Raw genomic sequence first — 16,826 nt, 5'->3', positions numbered from 1 at the left:
TTTTAACCCCTGTTAAGGATATTTCACTTCAAGCACAAGTCACTACTCTTAACACAAAATTAAATCCTTTAATGTAAATAAATGTGTGTAGTTTAAGGTGGTAAGCTCTAGTGGTTTCTTTTAGGATTTCTAATCTTGTAAGTTTGAAGAAATAAATTTGTCTTACCAGTTCTCCCTATAATCTTTTTCATATAGTGGAAACTTTTTTACAGCATGGAGAGTCAAGAGACCTGCATTTCAGAACTGAGTCATTAATTGAAAGTGGTGGGAGAAATTAGTGAAGGAAGCCACTTACCCTTGTTTGCTTTAATTTCCTTATCAGTAAAAAGAGGTTTTGTGGAGAAGTTGCATGTGTCATCTAGGGATAATTTCAGTGGCATTTTAAATGCAACTGAATCAAATTAGCTCTTCTGTTTTTCACGTGGAGTTCAGATTTAGAAAATATGGGGTTGACTTCATAGCTCAAGGAAGCCAGTAGGGCTCAGTCTCCACGTACCTTTCTGCTTCACTAACCTTATAGCTGTTCTTATGCTTATAGCCTGTGGTTTCAAAATGGCTTCTTTGATTCCAACATTGTGTCTGTATTTAAAGAAAGGAAAAGGGGAAGAGCAGAACATAACAATCATATCCAAACTTCATCTGCCTCTTAGTAAGATTTCCCATAAGCTCTGCCCAGCCATTTCTGCTTATAACTCCTTGACACAACTGTGTCATGTAGACACTTCTCCTCATTGCAAGGGAGGTTGGAGAATGAAGTGGTACCGTATTTGTTTATTTGTTAGATTTTCAGCTGAGAGCAATGCCATACCTAGCAAAAATTATGATTCTGTTAATAGGGAAGTAGGGGAAAGATGGATCGAAGCTTGTCATGGTGCTATAAAACATCTAAAAGCCCTTTATAAGTATCAAGATGAAATGAAACAAAGAAAATAAATTATCTCTTTTCCTCTATATCCAACATGTCCTTATTTATAACAGGTCTTTCCCATAAAGAACCCATTTTTTAAAAAATTCTATTGAACTTTTAAGCTGTAAAAATAAGTTTTAGGTGATAAACATTTTTAAATGTCAGAAAGTATGAGGAGAGAGGAATGGGGACAGGAGGAATGCTATGCACACAAAGGAAGGGGAAATGGAGAAAGCAAGAAATATTCAAATATCAAGTAGAACAGGCTATGTTTTTGTTTTGCAGTCACAAATATTGTTGAACCAAATTACGTAAATAATTGTTTAAAGGCATATGAAAAACTACTTTTGAATCACTGCAATGAACTACAAGTTGCCACCTGCTATTTTACAATAATTTTAGTGAGGTATAGTCTATATAGTAAACTGCCCCATTTTAAGTGTGCAGTTTGATGAGTTTTGATAAATGTATATATCTGTGCAGCAATTCCATTACCCTCCAAAGTTTCCTTATTTCCCCTTGCAGTCTACCTCTCCTATCCCAGGAAACAACCAATCTTTTTCTATTTTGCACTTTCTAGAATTTTGTACAAAAGGGATAATACAGTACATACTCTCCTGTATCTGACTCTTTAATTCAGCTTAATGATTTTGAGATGTATTCATGTTGTTGATGTATCAGCTGTTCAGTCACTTTACATTGCTTATTAATATTCCACTGTATGAAAAATGCCACAGTTGGTTTTGTCCACTCATGTATTGATGGGCATTTGGATTATCTCCAGTTTTGAGCTATTATGATTAACTTGCTATGAACATTCACATAGTGATCTTTGTGAGGATATATGTTTTCATTCTTGGGTAAATATCTATGAGTGTGATTGGTAGGATATATGGTAATTGTACTTCTCAATTTATGATGCTGCCAAATTCTTTTATGAAATGGCAGGACAAATTTACATTCCCATCATCAGCAATGAATGAGAGTTCTCATCATTCTGCATTTTTACCAGTGCATAGTATTGTCAGTCTTTTAAATTTTGGCTACCTAATGGTTAGTGGAATATACTGACTTATAAAAGAACCAAACTCAAAGCTCTCTCTTGCAGCTCTATCTTTCAAGAGTAGATACTTCTGTTTTCTGCCTGATTTTCCACCATGCTTCATGAACTCAGTCAGGGAATTAGGTAGAATTTTTACTTAGATTTTGGATTTCATTCCTTTAGTTCTCTTGCTGCCAGTATTTCTTCTTTAAATTTCCAGCTGTTTTGCCAGCCCTGAACTCTGTTCTTTGACACCTTGATTTGGTAAGGCTGAGGTTTTCCACACCTTGTTTTCCTACCCTTATATGTGTAGTAGGTGAAAACTCACTTTTGTTCTTGTCTTTGTGTAATGACTTGAATCTTTATACAGACATACCTCATTTTATTGCAGTTCACAGATGGTACAGTTGTTGCAAATTGAAGGCAAGACTTTCCACTAGCAAAAAGATTATGACTTGCTTTAGTGTGATACTCACTTTATTGTCGTGGTCTGGAACCAAACCTGCAATATCACTGAGGTGTGCCTGTACATTCACCCACTGTTCTCTGAACCTGTAATCATTTTCTCCATTCCAACTGCAGAGTTTCTGTCAATTTTTTTTCCAAATGACCTTAAATAGACACTGGAAAAGTTTCCATAATTAGGTTTGAAACCAGTGTTCAGAAGTGTGCTAGACAATAATGTGAAATAAAATATTCATTTAAACATGTAATCCAAGTATTAGGGGCCACACAATCTAGAATGGAATCACAAAGAGAATAATTTATATATTGGGTCGGGAATGGTCCAAAGTAAAAGCTAGCCCTCACTGCAACCCATATTGAGGTCTGCCATGCCTCCTTAATTTTTTCTTACTTCCAAGTTATTTATCTCCATCTAGTTTTGATGAGAACCCAGCTCACCAATACAGTTCATCTCTGCTAAATGTTTAGGGGGCAAATTTTTTCACATTCCCAGAGGCATGTTCATTTTTAGAAGTAGATGTTTAATATCTCAAATTTCTAATTGAGAACATTCAGATGATATTACAATATGTTAAATTATTTAGTTCTCATGGGAAAATGTATTTGGGGCAGAGGGTAAACTTGTAGGCAATCCCTGAAAGAGGATCTTTACTAATGGTCAGCCCTCTGGGATGTTCTGACTTTTAACGGTTCTTACCTTTTTTCATTTTCAAACCTAGAAATTTGTTGAAAGCTTCAGGTGTTTGGTTAGCATGTCTGATTGATTTTAAGTAGCAGCCCAGGGCAGTGGCTTCGGTAAGTCGTGGGTGGTGGATGGCAGGTAGGAGCAGTGCTAGTGAAATCTCTCTTTTTTCCCCCCCAATAGATGAAGTTGTCTCTAGAACTTTCCTGTATTCCATTCTGCTGCTTTTCTCTACTTTCTCTACTCCTCCATCCAGGCTCTCAGTGGGTGAATTTCTCCGCACTGAAAAGAAGAGTGTTACTAACCATATTTCTATTTGATCATATCTCAGCCTCTCTAGAGCAAGGGTCTCTTTCAAAGGTTAGTTTGGTCCTTCAAAATTTTACTCTCACCAGTGCAGGATGCAGTTAAACAAACACAAAATTGAACTGTGTGCTCCATCACATCATTCCTTTGTTCATAATAATTCCTAACTTTTGCCTTCATCACTTTTGCTTTTAAGACAGCTTCTAGATTATTGTATTTTATCATTTTATCATAACCCACCATTTCGGATCCATTTAGCATTATTTTTAAGTTTGATTTTCTTTTCTAAGGTCTCATGGAATTTTATCCTTGTTGGTTCTGAAAAATCACGTGGAACGCTCCTGCTGCCATCAGTGTGCTAGCCTCCTCTTTTCTTGTCTCCTGCTTTATGAACTCGGTGAACAGTACCTACTTTGAGCACTGCCTACTTTGTCATACAAGGATTGAACACAATGTCAAACACATGGCTCTCCTACTCGCCTCGTAGAAATCCTGTTTTTTCATATCCTTAAGATGACAATGAATCCATTTTTGCCGCATCTGATAGAATGCAATAACATCACATGTATTTGAAGTACTAAGTACACTATGAAATTGTTTTACATGTAGTAAATATGTCAGGCATTCTTATACACTTAATATGCATTATTCATTTAATCCTATGAGTAACGAGGTGGGTACTGTAATTATTCTTTTTCTGTACAATAGAAACATAAGCAAGAGAAGCTAAAAGAGTAATGGAGTCCACAAAACTACCAGTTAACAGAGTGAGATTCACATTTAGGAAGTTTGGATTTGGAACTTGACCCCTAACTCTTATACTATATGGTGTATATGAAGCTGATTGCTCTAGACAACTGTCTAGGGAGGTGCTAGTATTAACACTATTTGTAGTTCAGGAAGTAGCTACAAAGCGAAGTTAATTTATTACCCCTGGTGCATGACTAAAGCAGTTCAAACACCCCTAGATTGTGATGCAGTAATACCTTTGGAAAAGTCTATTATTGCCAAGAATTTATCTTGCTTCTCTCTCTCTCGATAGCCTATAGGTGACAAGAAAGATAATAACAAAATCAAGCTGAGGTTATCTTGATTTAAGCCTTAGAAGAAATACCATTTGAAGAGTACAGAAAGAAAATTAGAAACATGACAAATGCATTTATTGAGAACTAAACCAAATCCCCCAGCAAACAATGTTCTCCCAAATGTTATAGCAACTGCTTCAAAGCCTACCAGTAACAATCACTGAAAAAAATATATATATGTATGTGTGTGTGTGTGTGTATATATATATATATATACACACACACACACACACACACACACACACACACACACATATACTGTGTAGCACAGTGCTTAATTGTCTGTTTAGACTAAGTAAATTTGACTGTTTGAGAACCATAACCTGCTGAAGGAAGCAAGTGGAGCATTGAGCCCCAATGTCACTCTACTTGAAAAATGATGCTTAGCCCAGAAATTTTAACTTAGGAAATCCTTCATTAGTTGAGGATTTTTTTCTCCTGTGTAAATATGTGCACTCCTTGGAGAAAAGCATACTAAGTCTCACTCATTGTTCAGGCTCTGGTGGAACTAGTTAATTCAATTCAATTGCTGGCCAACTGGGAGTAAGTTTGGGTGAGGAGCCAGAGAGAGAGAGGCAGTGTAATGCCTTGAAAAGATGCAGGTTTGAAGGTCAGACAAAACAGGACCTGAATCTACATCTATCACTTATAAGCTGAATAACGATGAACAAATTATGAAATCTCAGTTCCCTTCTCTGTGAAATGGGTATGACATTTCCTCAGGAATTTATTACGTAAGACAGAATACAGAAAACACCCAGTTTATAATATCTACTAAAATGTTAGTTCCATTTTACCCTAATGTTTCCCTGGAAGATGTGCGATAGAGGGTGGGTGGTTTGGTAGCCACTTCTGACTCCAAAAGTCTTGGTTGAGGGCAAAGGAGTAAGAGAAAAGACAAATGAAACTAGAGCGATTTGGAAGGAGGTAACAGGGAACAGGGAAAAAGAGGTAACATGGAAAAGAGGAAAATTCAACCATTTTGATCTTCCGTTCATGATTAGATTTATCTGATTTATTCTCTCTGTCTCTCTCATATCTCTTTTTCCATTTGTACCACAGTATATACAAATATTACATTATGGGGTCAGAATCCCCATAAAATAATCATCAATAGTCCAATTCCTTATTTGCTATGTTGCTAATACATTGTTATTATGGAGATATAAGCTAAATCCCATTCTCGAAGTTACATTTTCATGACTGGTTAGTATAGACACAACGCTGGATCTGGAAGGAAAAAACTATTTATTTATTTATTTATTTATTTAGGTGGGGGGCACAGAATCCACCTACTTTAAGTAATAATATTCTTCATAAAATTTAATAACATTGTTTCAAGCCCTGGAAGTGGTTGAAGGCTATGCTTATTGTAATTGTAATTTTTATTTGCAGTAAAATTCTTTCATCTATCACGTTTTAAAACAGATCTGCATCTTGTAGAGAGAAAAAAACAACAACAAATGAAAAAGTCAAAAGCATCCCTAGCACTTTCTTCATTGCTTGACTTCAGAGAAAGGAGAGAGAGGAGAGTAATAGTTAACACATTGAGAATATATGAAATGGTCTTTGAAGTCTAGACACTGTATTTTATACTCAGTCCTTCCAGTTTTTCTTGCATGTTCCTTCCTCTTCTGTAAATAAGGTTAATCATTCAAATTAAGGTCACGATTCCTCCAGAGATATTTATTGCTATTGTTAACATGAAGCAGAGACGCTAATAGGAACAGAAATACTAATATCAATCCACAGATAAGGAGAGTTGAGGTGATGGGCAGGTTTTGGATCAGGGCCTTCCATGAAATCGCCCTCACAGAGGCAACAGTCCTTTCCACCTGTGTGTGTTTTGCGACTGGTTCTATTAATAGAAGAGCTGACTAATTGGTACCTCTATTTCTACTTTGATTACCTTCCCTTCCCCATTTGATTCTTTCATTTCTTCTTTCCCTAGGAAGGTGAGCCATTGCACAGAAGACAAGGTCATCCCAGCGGCTTCTGTGAAGGTAAAACTTCTTATTATATTTTGGGAATGTAAACGTTAAATTGACATAAATGACATCGTCAATACAATGTTTTCATTTTTGACTTTAAAATATTCATGACTTCAGTTGTATATTTGATAAATGTTTCTGATGCTAAGTCTCATTTAAAGTGAAGAAAGCCTCTAAGGTAAGTTCTTTACAGAAACCAGCAGCACAGATACGAAGACTTTTGCATCACTAGCCCCTAAGGTGATCAAGGTGAGGTTTCATCAATTACTCATGTTTTCCTTCCCTTATAGTGCGTTCTAGGTCAGCACTGTTGTGAAGATATTTACCTCAGAGATATCTAATGTTTTAAGATAATATTAAATATTGGAGAAGATAACCTCGCAAATGGTCCCAGTGCTAGATAATAACTTTCTCCCAGCATTCTCAAATATGTATCAAAAGCAGAAATTCTGTGTCTTGTTCCTCAGAGAGCTGGGTCAACTCAAAGACATTAAAGATTGACTATAGAAGGAATGTTTTACTGGCATGATAAAGTGATAACTCTGTGCACTTTTTTCTCTTTTGATTATAATAATGGCTTAAATGTTTATTTTTTGGGGGAAGGGAGATAAAATGAGGTGTTCCAATGAAGCTGAAGGGATACATTTAAAAAATTCTGACCAAAATGTGATATAAACTTATGAAACTTACTATGAAAATAACCATTATTGTTCATTCAAGAACAATGTGAACATCTTCAGTTGTGCAGACCTTGTTTTAGGGACTGGGGTACAGGAATGAATAAAGCAGATGTCATCTCTGTCCCCATTAGCTTACAGTACTAGGGGAGAGAAGCAGAGAATAACTAAGTTGAATTAGTTATACACAGATAATGACATTTCAGATAAGGGGAAAAAAACAAACAAGACAGTAAAGCAACATAAAAGTTGAGCTAATCTCTGCCTGGAGAGGGGCTACTGTTTCAAAGTGGTTAGAAAAGTCTTCTCTGAGAAGATAAACATTGAGAAGCCACATAAATGGAAAGCATCATAAAGAATTGTATTTTGCTATATAAAATAGTGCAGTATTGTGATAATGTATATAAATTATTTAAGTAATTATTTTAACTTTTATTTCACCATTTTGTACTCTCCATTACTTTTGTTGAGTCAATGTCCAAAAAATGGCTCTTAGATTTTTAACATGGTCTCCTTAGTTGACCTAACTCTTAAGATGCTCATCTTGAAGGAATTATCCTGCCTCTACCCATGTTAATTATTGCAAGAACTAGATTATAATTTTCATAAAAGGTAAAAGTTATTGTATGATGACATGGCTGAAGATATTTACCAAGAAAATTTAGCACAACGTTGTGACAGTAGGTGTTAAAAGACAGTGAACTGGAACTTTCTCGTTCAAGTTAAATTCCTCTGAGGCTTATTAATTTCAGTCGTAATGGTGTCTTTTCTTGATGTGGACACTTACTCACCAATCCAGATGGAGGCTACTGATGCATTTCATACAGGTCACCAGGAAGCTGTGTGTAAGTGCTTCATCTCTCTGCCAACTAATAATTGGTCAAATGGTTCCTGCAAGCCCCAAGCTGTTTGATCTGTTTCTGGGGCTTTGCAACAAAGATAAATTAAAGTGATGCAGCAGGAATAAAGGAAAGATCACACTTGTAAAGGACTATAAAAGCTAGAAGTTAAGACATTGGAAGCAATGCTCCTTTTGCAATATTTGAAGTATCTTAATCAGACCATAAAAAAGGTGGTTTTGTTTTCCCCTTAATGGCAGGAACATTTATGTTTTTCTAATATATATCAGTGATTTAAAATGGAAAAGACAGTGCTATAAGAATGTTTAGCCACCCAATAGTGGAAGTCCTTTGAACATTCATATATCATGTGGATCTTTGATGTTGTAAACACATGCATGTAGTTTTTAAGGACAATATATGCAGAAGTGTTATTGGAACAGCAGACTATGCAGCTGTCCACATCCATTTTTCAATCAAAACTATATAGAAAAATTCAGTAAACAAAGTATTTTGAAGACATTGCAGCACCAGTTCTAAGTATTTATAAGAAAGCATACTCCAATCTAAAAGTCTAAGGTGACTGCCATTTTACCTACACAGTTTTAAATATTTGTACGCAAAAGAAACCAACAGAATCTCTCAAAAGTTGTTTGTAGGAAAGTTTTAATTAGAAACAATGCTGACCTCTTAGAAATAACATTCCCTGAAGCAATATATTATAGCTAGCATTTAATTTTATTTTTCTGTTTGTATATAGATTCATAATTTATACATAGAGAATAACTTTTGTTTAAGATGACCATTTGCTTTATAAGCAAAATTTAATCTTCAAAACATCCATACAAATTCAAGATGGAATCCTGATATTGTTAAGTCAGCTTAGCAAAGGGAAAATTAATTTCAAAGGAATTAGGTGACTCTAGTACGATCACACTGTACCCCCAAATAAAGCTGTTTATCAACAAAATATTAAAAATTAAAAAATTACTTTATTCCCTTTCCCTTTCAAGGATTTATGTGGCTGTGTGTGTGTGTGTGTGTGTGTGTGTTTGTATATTTGCACAGTATATACATTGTCCAGCTTTTCACATCACCCAAACATGGATTTGTACCACATTTACTTTTTTTAAAGACAAAAAAAGTATAATTTTATGCTGTCAAAGGATGCATGTCAAGGATACTTGGTGAAATCAGATTAAAAGTGCCATTTTGAACATAGATTGGAACATGATGAATGCAACTCTGTGCTTCATCCTTCGAAAACAATTTGATAGTTTCTTGGTCTTGTTTCTTTAGGAAATCAATGGATGTGATTTACAAAAGGTCAACTGTGACCTTTTATCTACTGTCACACCGATATTTTCAAATCAGTAGGATATTTGTATTTTGCAGTGCTTCTCTCACTTTAAACTCAACATGGCTAAATATAAACTGCTCTCCTATACTCTTCCTCCTCACCATGACAAAATAACACCTGTTTCTCAACAACTCCATTTCTGTCTACCATTCCACTGTCTTAGACCCTGGACTTCCTTAAAAATAATTACTTTTAACTTTAATTCCCCTCTAGCAGCTCTAACTAATCTTTCTCCAAACTCTACTCTTGATATCCTATGCCAAGAAAATTCTCTCTTCCTAGAGACATAACAGGTATGTCTCTTCATCCTGAGTGATCCATACTAGTGAGGAGAGTTGTTTGCACTTAATGTTTCCAAGTCCGACCTTTTATTTACTTATTAATCTACTGCAAACTGGCTTCTTTCCCTACCATCCCAGGTAGTAGCTAAATCCAACAGAAAAATTTTCATTCTTATCCAACTGGATCTTTTTACTTAACATTTTTTATTAGTCCTTCCTTTTAAAGATTCTGTACTTCATTTGTTTTCATGACCCCTTAGGCTTTAATTCTATTGGTTTTTCTCTGAGTCCTTTTTCTTATAAAGTTTATATAAATTGGAGAGGGTAAAAGAGGACTCAATTATATCTGTTTACTGCCTTTGCTCATCTCCAGAGTTGTGACTTTGGCTTATAGGACTAAGGAGAGTTAGACAGTCAGTTATTGGGAGCAAAGTAACATTGATAAACAAGAACATATGAAAATTTAGAGATTTTAGTATGATGACTTTAGGAAAAGTTTGGTAGATTGGAAGGTGAATGTAGAGGTGTATCTGTGAGTTAAACTAAAGCGGTATATTGGAGTTAGATCATGAGGAATCTCAAGAAGGGTTTGGACTTTATATAGAATGATTTGAGTTCCATTGGTAGATTCCAAGCAGTGAAGTATTAAAGTTGCATTTGAATTACAGAAAGACCATGCTAGTGAACATTTGGAGAATAAATTGAAATTGTGTAAAATTACAAATAGAGACAACTTGGTGGGTTATTTTAAAATCCTAGGAGATTAATGATGAGGATATAAACCAGAACTTTTTCAGTGACATGAAGAGAATGGGATAGCTTCAATAGTTATTTGGGTTGCAGAATTGACAAAAATTGGCAATCAATTGGATATGGAGTAGGGTTAAGAGAGACAGCATTTGAGGGAATACTCTCACCTATGAGTAATACTGGAATAAAGGACAGGGGATAACATTTTTGAAAGACAGATGACAAATTTAGTGTTGGTCGTTATTATCAGTTGCCTGAATGGCACTCAGATGAAATTGTTAAGGAAGCATGTAGAAAATTCATATAGCGATTAATTAATTATTCCTGGTAGAGATGCAGATTTTTAAATGGGAAATAATTAATATATAGGTGGCAGTAAAAGCTATGATTATAGAGCAGGAATAGAGTGAAAAAATAAGATCACTCTATCAGTCAGGATAGATGTGGTTATGCTACTGTAACAACCCCCTCAAACCACAATGTTTACAATCACAAAGATTTTCTTCTCTCTTTTGCTACATGTCTACTGTGGGTGGGCTTTGACTCTGTTCTTATGTATGAGACACAGTCTTCCAGTACAATTTCTATCTGGAATTTCTTCCTAGAAGGAAATGATGGAAAGGAAATGTGATGAAGCATGAATAGGCCTTATAGCTTCTGCCTGTAACACATAAAACTCACATTTCCATGTCAAATCAAGTCATAAATCTGGACTTCTGAGGGATGGGGAAATGTAATCCTCTCCCAGGGAGGGAAAGCAGATACTTATTTGGTAAACAAAATTCAAATCTACCAGGATTTCCAAAGCAGAATAAAAAAGAACAACATTTAAGTTGCTCTTGGAAAAAGGAGCACCTTTCAAGAAAACGGAAAACATTAGACAAAAATATAAGTAAAAACCACAGGTGAAGTATTTTTCCTGAAATAAAGAAGAACAATATTTTTAGTCTAAATTCATTAGTGATTTTTGAAATTTATACACCAAGGGTGTATTTGCTTTTCATCCCAATCATTTACAATTGGAGGAGTATGGGGGTAAACTTTGTTATTATCCTAAATATTTCTTGAAGAACAATTACCCTGCAGGATGCATTGCCACAGGAGAAGGTAAAGAAAAGTGCAAAGAGAATGCATTAAGACAAGTTTTACTTGGATATACTTTCATATAAAGGTAGAAATATTTTCCAAATTTCTCTTCATAGTTAAAACATGCTTTCCTAGAACATCTAAGGACAGTTTTAAATTTCTCATATTCCATGCTTGTTGAAGGCCTTGGAACTAGTGTTGGTATCGGCCCCTTCTACTTCAGTCAAAATGGCAGCTCCCACAGACGAAGGTAAACTTTTATATAATTCTTTTGTACCAACTATGATGTTCAGTTCTTTAGCATGTGAATAAAGTACTAATTACTTTTCTATTGTGAAGAACTGGGCAAACTTCCAGAACTGAGACCTGAATTTGCTGTTAATAAAGGAACAGTAAAACAGTAGGAAGTGGGAGTGGTACTTATTCTAAAATAAAATGTGGAATTAAGAGTCAAGATTTTAGATGTTAGTAAATTTAAGCTCTCTGAAACATTAAGTGACCTTTGGTAACTCTGCTGAGTCTTAATAAATTAAGATGAATTAACGATTTATGTGTGCATCAAAAAATTATATTGAGTCTTTATGATAGGAAATCAACTGTGAATAAAAGATACAAGGCCGCTCCCCTTGTAGAACATGGGGAAACACATGTTAATCAATAAATTGTACAATTAATAATAGAATTAATGCTAAGTGTCAGGAAGGAGAGGTGTGATTTCTAAAAGATGTTTTGACCTAGTCTGGTTTCTTTGAGAAAGTGCTCTAGTGTGGAGAGTTGAAGGAGGAATGGGCATTAGCAGGTTAAAAGGATGCGGGCAATGTGTGGGTTAGGGAGCTTTGCAGGCAGAGGGAATAGCAACTGTGGAAGTGAAGAAAGCAGAGTTGGCAAGAGAATTTGAAAAGTCCAGTCTATGAGAGAAGCGTGGCTAAGATGTTCACTGGCCTGCGTTGTACTTGATCAACAGATCCTGGAGGATCTTGTAGTTCATTGTAATGATTTTGCATTTCATTCCAGGGACTATGAAAGTCTTTTTAAATATGTAAGACAGAGGAGAGACATTCATGTTTGTGTTGCCAATAGCTTATTTAGGTGGCTCTGAGGAGAATTGATTAATGAGAGATAGGAGAGGCCATGACACAATTTACCACAGTTCAGGTGAGGGATCCTGTAGGCTAGAAACGAGAATGGAAAAATCGGGATGGAATCCACAGGTATCTTGGAAATAAAGTCCAGTGGAATCTATGATAGATTAGATAGACGTGGATAGTGAAGTTCCAAGAAGGATGGATCAAGGATGACTGCAAGGTTTCTGGCTGATATAAATGTAGGGCTTGGAGTGACCACTTACTGAGGAGCAATGATGGAAGGAACCAGGTTCATAAGAGAATATGTTGACTTTGTACAGTTTATTTCCAAAGGCATTACTACCGGAGGCACTGGCCTTTAGATGAGTGCAATTCAGCTCAGAAGAGAGATCTAGAGACTGCATCTCTTTTTGCCCTCAGGTCAAATTTTCTGAGTCCTAGGGAAAATCAATTAATTTATTATGATCCATTCTATAATATCAAGTTAGTCATTCATGACCTATTTTAATACAGAGAGGATTTTGAGGGAATATTCAAATTGATTGGGTCATTTGGCTTTGAGGAATAGACTCTTTAATATTAAGCAGTTTGCTTCCAACGACCTCTAAGTTTATTCATAGTGCACAGTAATGATGATAATTATGATGATGATAACTCAGTAGTAATTAAGTCCTTACTATGTGCTGCGCACCATTCTTCGTGCTTTATGTATATTAATTCATTTGTCTCCCAACAACCCTAGTTATTACTATTAACACTATCATACAGATGAGGAAAATAAGGCATAAATTTCTTCCATACTTGCTCAAGTGTACATAGCTAGTAAATGAAAGAACCAAGATTTGAATACAGATAGTATAGGTGTGGAGTATAAGCTCTTAAACACCTCAGTATGGAATTGAACTGTAGTGAATTCTAGTGTACAGAGGCGAATATAATTTGACTGAAAAGGGCAAAGGTCAAGGAATGGGGTTGTGATTTTGGGACAAACTACATAAAAAGCCAGTTGCTGTCTCATAAAATACGTGATTGGACAATTAAGTTTGTGAACTCACCCTAGAAAAAGTGCTATGTAACTCATTACTGAATATTACTACTGTCACCTTTGAAGTACTCCCCTTGGGAAGCTATAAACCGATGCCAGTGCCTTGTCTACCCTTCAAAGCAATTTTGGAACTCTTCTGGAATGCCCATCAGAGCTGTTGTTGTATTATGCTTGATGTCCTGAATGTCATCCAAATGACTTCCTGTCAATATTTCCTTTATCTTTGGGTAGAGAAAGAAGTCACTAGGGGCCAAATCAGGTGAATAGGGAAGGTGTTCCAATATAGTTATTTGTCTACTGGCTAAAACCTCCCTCATAGACAGTGCCGTGTGAGCTGGTACATTGATTGCTGTGATGAATTTTTGGTGAAAAGTTCAAGTTGTCTAACTTTTTCACACATTCTTTTCAGCACTTCCCAGTCATAAACTTGGTTAACTGTTTGTCCAGTTGGTACAAATTCATAATGAATATCTGATATCAAAAAGAAGGTTAGCAACAGCATTGTAACAAGTTCGCGAACCTAATTATCAGACCTAGGTCTGACAATAGTCCTAGGTCTATCATTAAGGCCAATGTTTCTTAGAGTGAGTGGCCCTGAGTGAGAGGTTAGTGACGATTATCTGCAGTTCTGTAGAGTCATATCCCTTAGGAATCTCTAGGTTAGGGGTTCTGAGATCGTCACATGTGGGAACTATGTCTTATTAATCTTTGTATTTCAAACATCTGAAAGAGGGCTTTATGAATGACCAACCTGAAGTGAGGGTCTAGTACATAATTAAATGAATCTGGTAGTTACAAGTCAAGTTGACCCTTGAAAAACACGAGTTTGAACTGCTCAGGTCCACTTATTTGCAGATTTTTTTTCAATAAATACTGTATTTTCCTTACAATTTTCTTAATAACTTGTCTCTAGCTTACTTTTTTTTTTGTAAGAATACCGTATATAATACATATAACATACATAATATGTTTTAATTGACTTATTGGTAAGGCTTTTCTTGTCAATAATAGGCTATTAGTAGTTAAATTTTGGGGAAATCAAAAATTACACACAGATTTCGATTATGTGGGAGTCAGTGCACTAGCCCCTGCATTGTTCATAGGTCAACTATAGTTCCTGGGTATCTTTCTTTCTGGTAAGGTGTTGAGGAAAGAGATAAACTGTGTAAGGCTGAAGACTGAGTCTTTGGTTAGAAGTTTCAAATTGTTTAGAATTATCATCAGGTATAAATTAAGAAAATGACAGAAATAACAAACGATAACAAAATCTCAGTTTATGACAAGCTTGTGGTTGATTCCAAATACAGTTACAAATACTTTAATGATGAACAAAGATCAAAGCCACTTTAGGAGAATAACAACACTTTATTTATAGTTATTTTTTTCCCTAAATTGTCCAGTTAAACCTCATGTCATCTGTTGAGATGCAAGAGAAGATGAGGTTACCACCAATTTAGAAAGGAGATACCCTAAGGAAGCAGAGAAAGCATGACTTGCTCACTTACAAGCTGAGTGAAGTGTAGTTAAATTCCTTAATCTCAGGAGACCATACCAGGATTTTAAATTTATAGTTGACCATACTGATTCTTGAGTAAAAGACACTTCCTCTGTCATGCACTATGAGAAAGCTATTATAGTGCTCAGTCTGGTGTAACTTGTAGCTTCCTCTTTTAAATGCTTCATGCCTGTTCATTTATCACTTTACTGGTTCTGCTTAATCCAGCATAGAGTCACGGGGATGTTGTTGGACAGTGAATAGACACTCTGTGAATTTTGTGAGATGGCCAGCCTTAATGTTAGGGACTACCTATCTTGAATTATCTTGCAGTACCTGTTTGATTATTTTTTGGAGGATATGAGAACTTTATACTTTTTAGGTAATATGAGATTATTATTTAATTTGAATTTTTAATAAGAACAAATGTATAAAAGTTTTCTTCAAACTCACCTTATCTTGTTGAAAGAAACTATAGTTTCCTAAAGAATTCTACCAAAGTTATAATGAGACTGATTTTTACATATTACCCTGTGAGCCTCTTAAATGCTTTAATTTTCAGTGAAATCACATAATGCAGTTGGTGTGCTTGTTTGATCTTATTTGGGGAACAGATTTGCCTTTCTGTTGATACAGATTTATTGCTATAACTTATTTTAAATTCAATCAGTTTTAAATTCAATGACTCATTGATTTCTTATTGAAAGCTTTCTATGAGAATTATTACAGTGCTATGTTTGGGGTCCTAAAAGAAATATTACTTATAGGCAGAAATAAAGAGAAAGAGAAAAGGGAGACTGAAAGACAAACAGGTAGTAAAGTATTCATATTTTCCTAAACTTCCCTACATACACATAAAGTAGTGTATTTCATTGGATGTCATGTTTCAAATTATAAACTTGTTCTCATAAAAGTTTAAAGGATGTTTCTTCTCTTTAATCCTGCATGTATTGAATGTTGATTTTTTCCTTAAGGCCAATTATAATATGATTAAATATATTTTATTATATATTATTAAGCAGAAGACTAAAGTTTTCTTCATGTCTCTTAAAAAATGACATAGCAATTCCATGCATGGTGGAAGTAATATATGAAGTATTGGAGAACAAATGGGAGATGAATTCTACAATTAAGTTGACATTAGGACTTGTTGATCATTAGAGTGGAGGGACATTAAGGATAAGATGGGAATAAATGCGGGTTTTGGAGATAAAGAACAATTCAAGATATTGATATTGTAATGTGCCATTTGCAGTGAAACTGATACCTTGCGCTAATATAGCTTGCTCATACATCACATGTTGATAAGCCAAGAAACACCTCGGATTCGGTGACTATGATTTTTTTTTTAATCTATAGACTTCAATAGCTATAGAGACACATTTGTCTTGTTACCCATTTATTTTCTCAATTACTTTAAAATAGAAGCCAACCAGAACATTGATTGCTTCTTTCCTCTGGAAGCAATCCTTTTGAAAATAGGAAGAAAAAAAAAAAAAAAAAATGGGAGGGAAAACAAAGCCAGTACCTGAAATCTGTGAATTTTTATGGTGTTAGACAACCTTAAGAAAGAAAAGTAAAAGGTTGGGGAAATGAAGACCAATTTAACAGTAAAAATCTTACCTGGCAGTACTGTTTATCTCACCTATATAATGGCCTAGTTAGAAGTTTCATTTTAACAGCCTATTTATTTTAGCAGTACTTATATCTTGAATGGATTGGAAACATGA

This window comes from Rhinolophus sinicus, linkage group LG09, assembly GCF_036562045.2.
Source record: "Rhinolophus sinicus isolate RSC01 linkage group LG09, ASM3656204v1, whole genome shotgun sequence".
Lineage (NCBI taxonomy): Eukaryota > Metazoa > Chordata > Mammalia > Chiroptera > Rhinolophidae > Rhinolophus > Rhinolophus sinicus.
The sequence above is the reverse complement of the archived record's forward strand: the minus strand, read 5'-3'. Positions refer to the sequence as shown.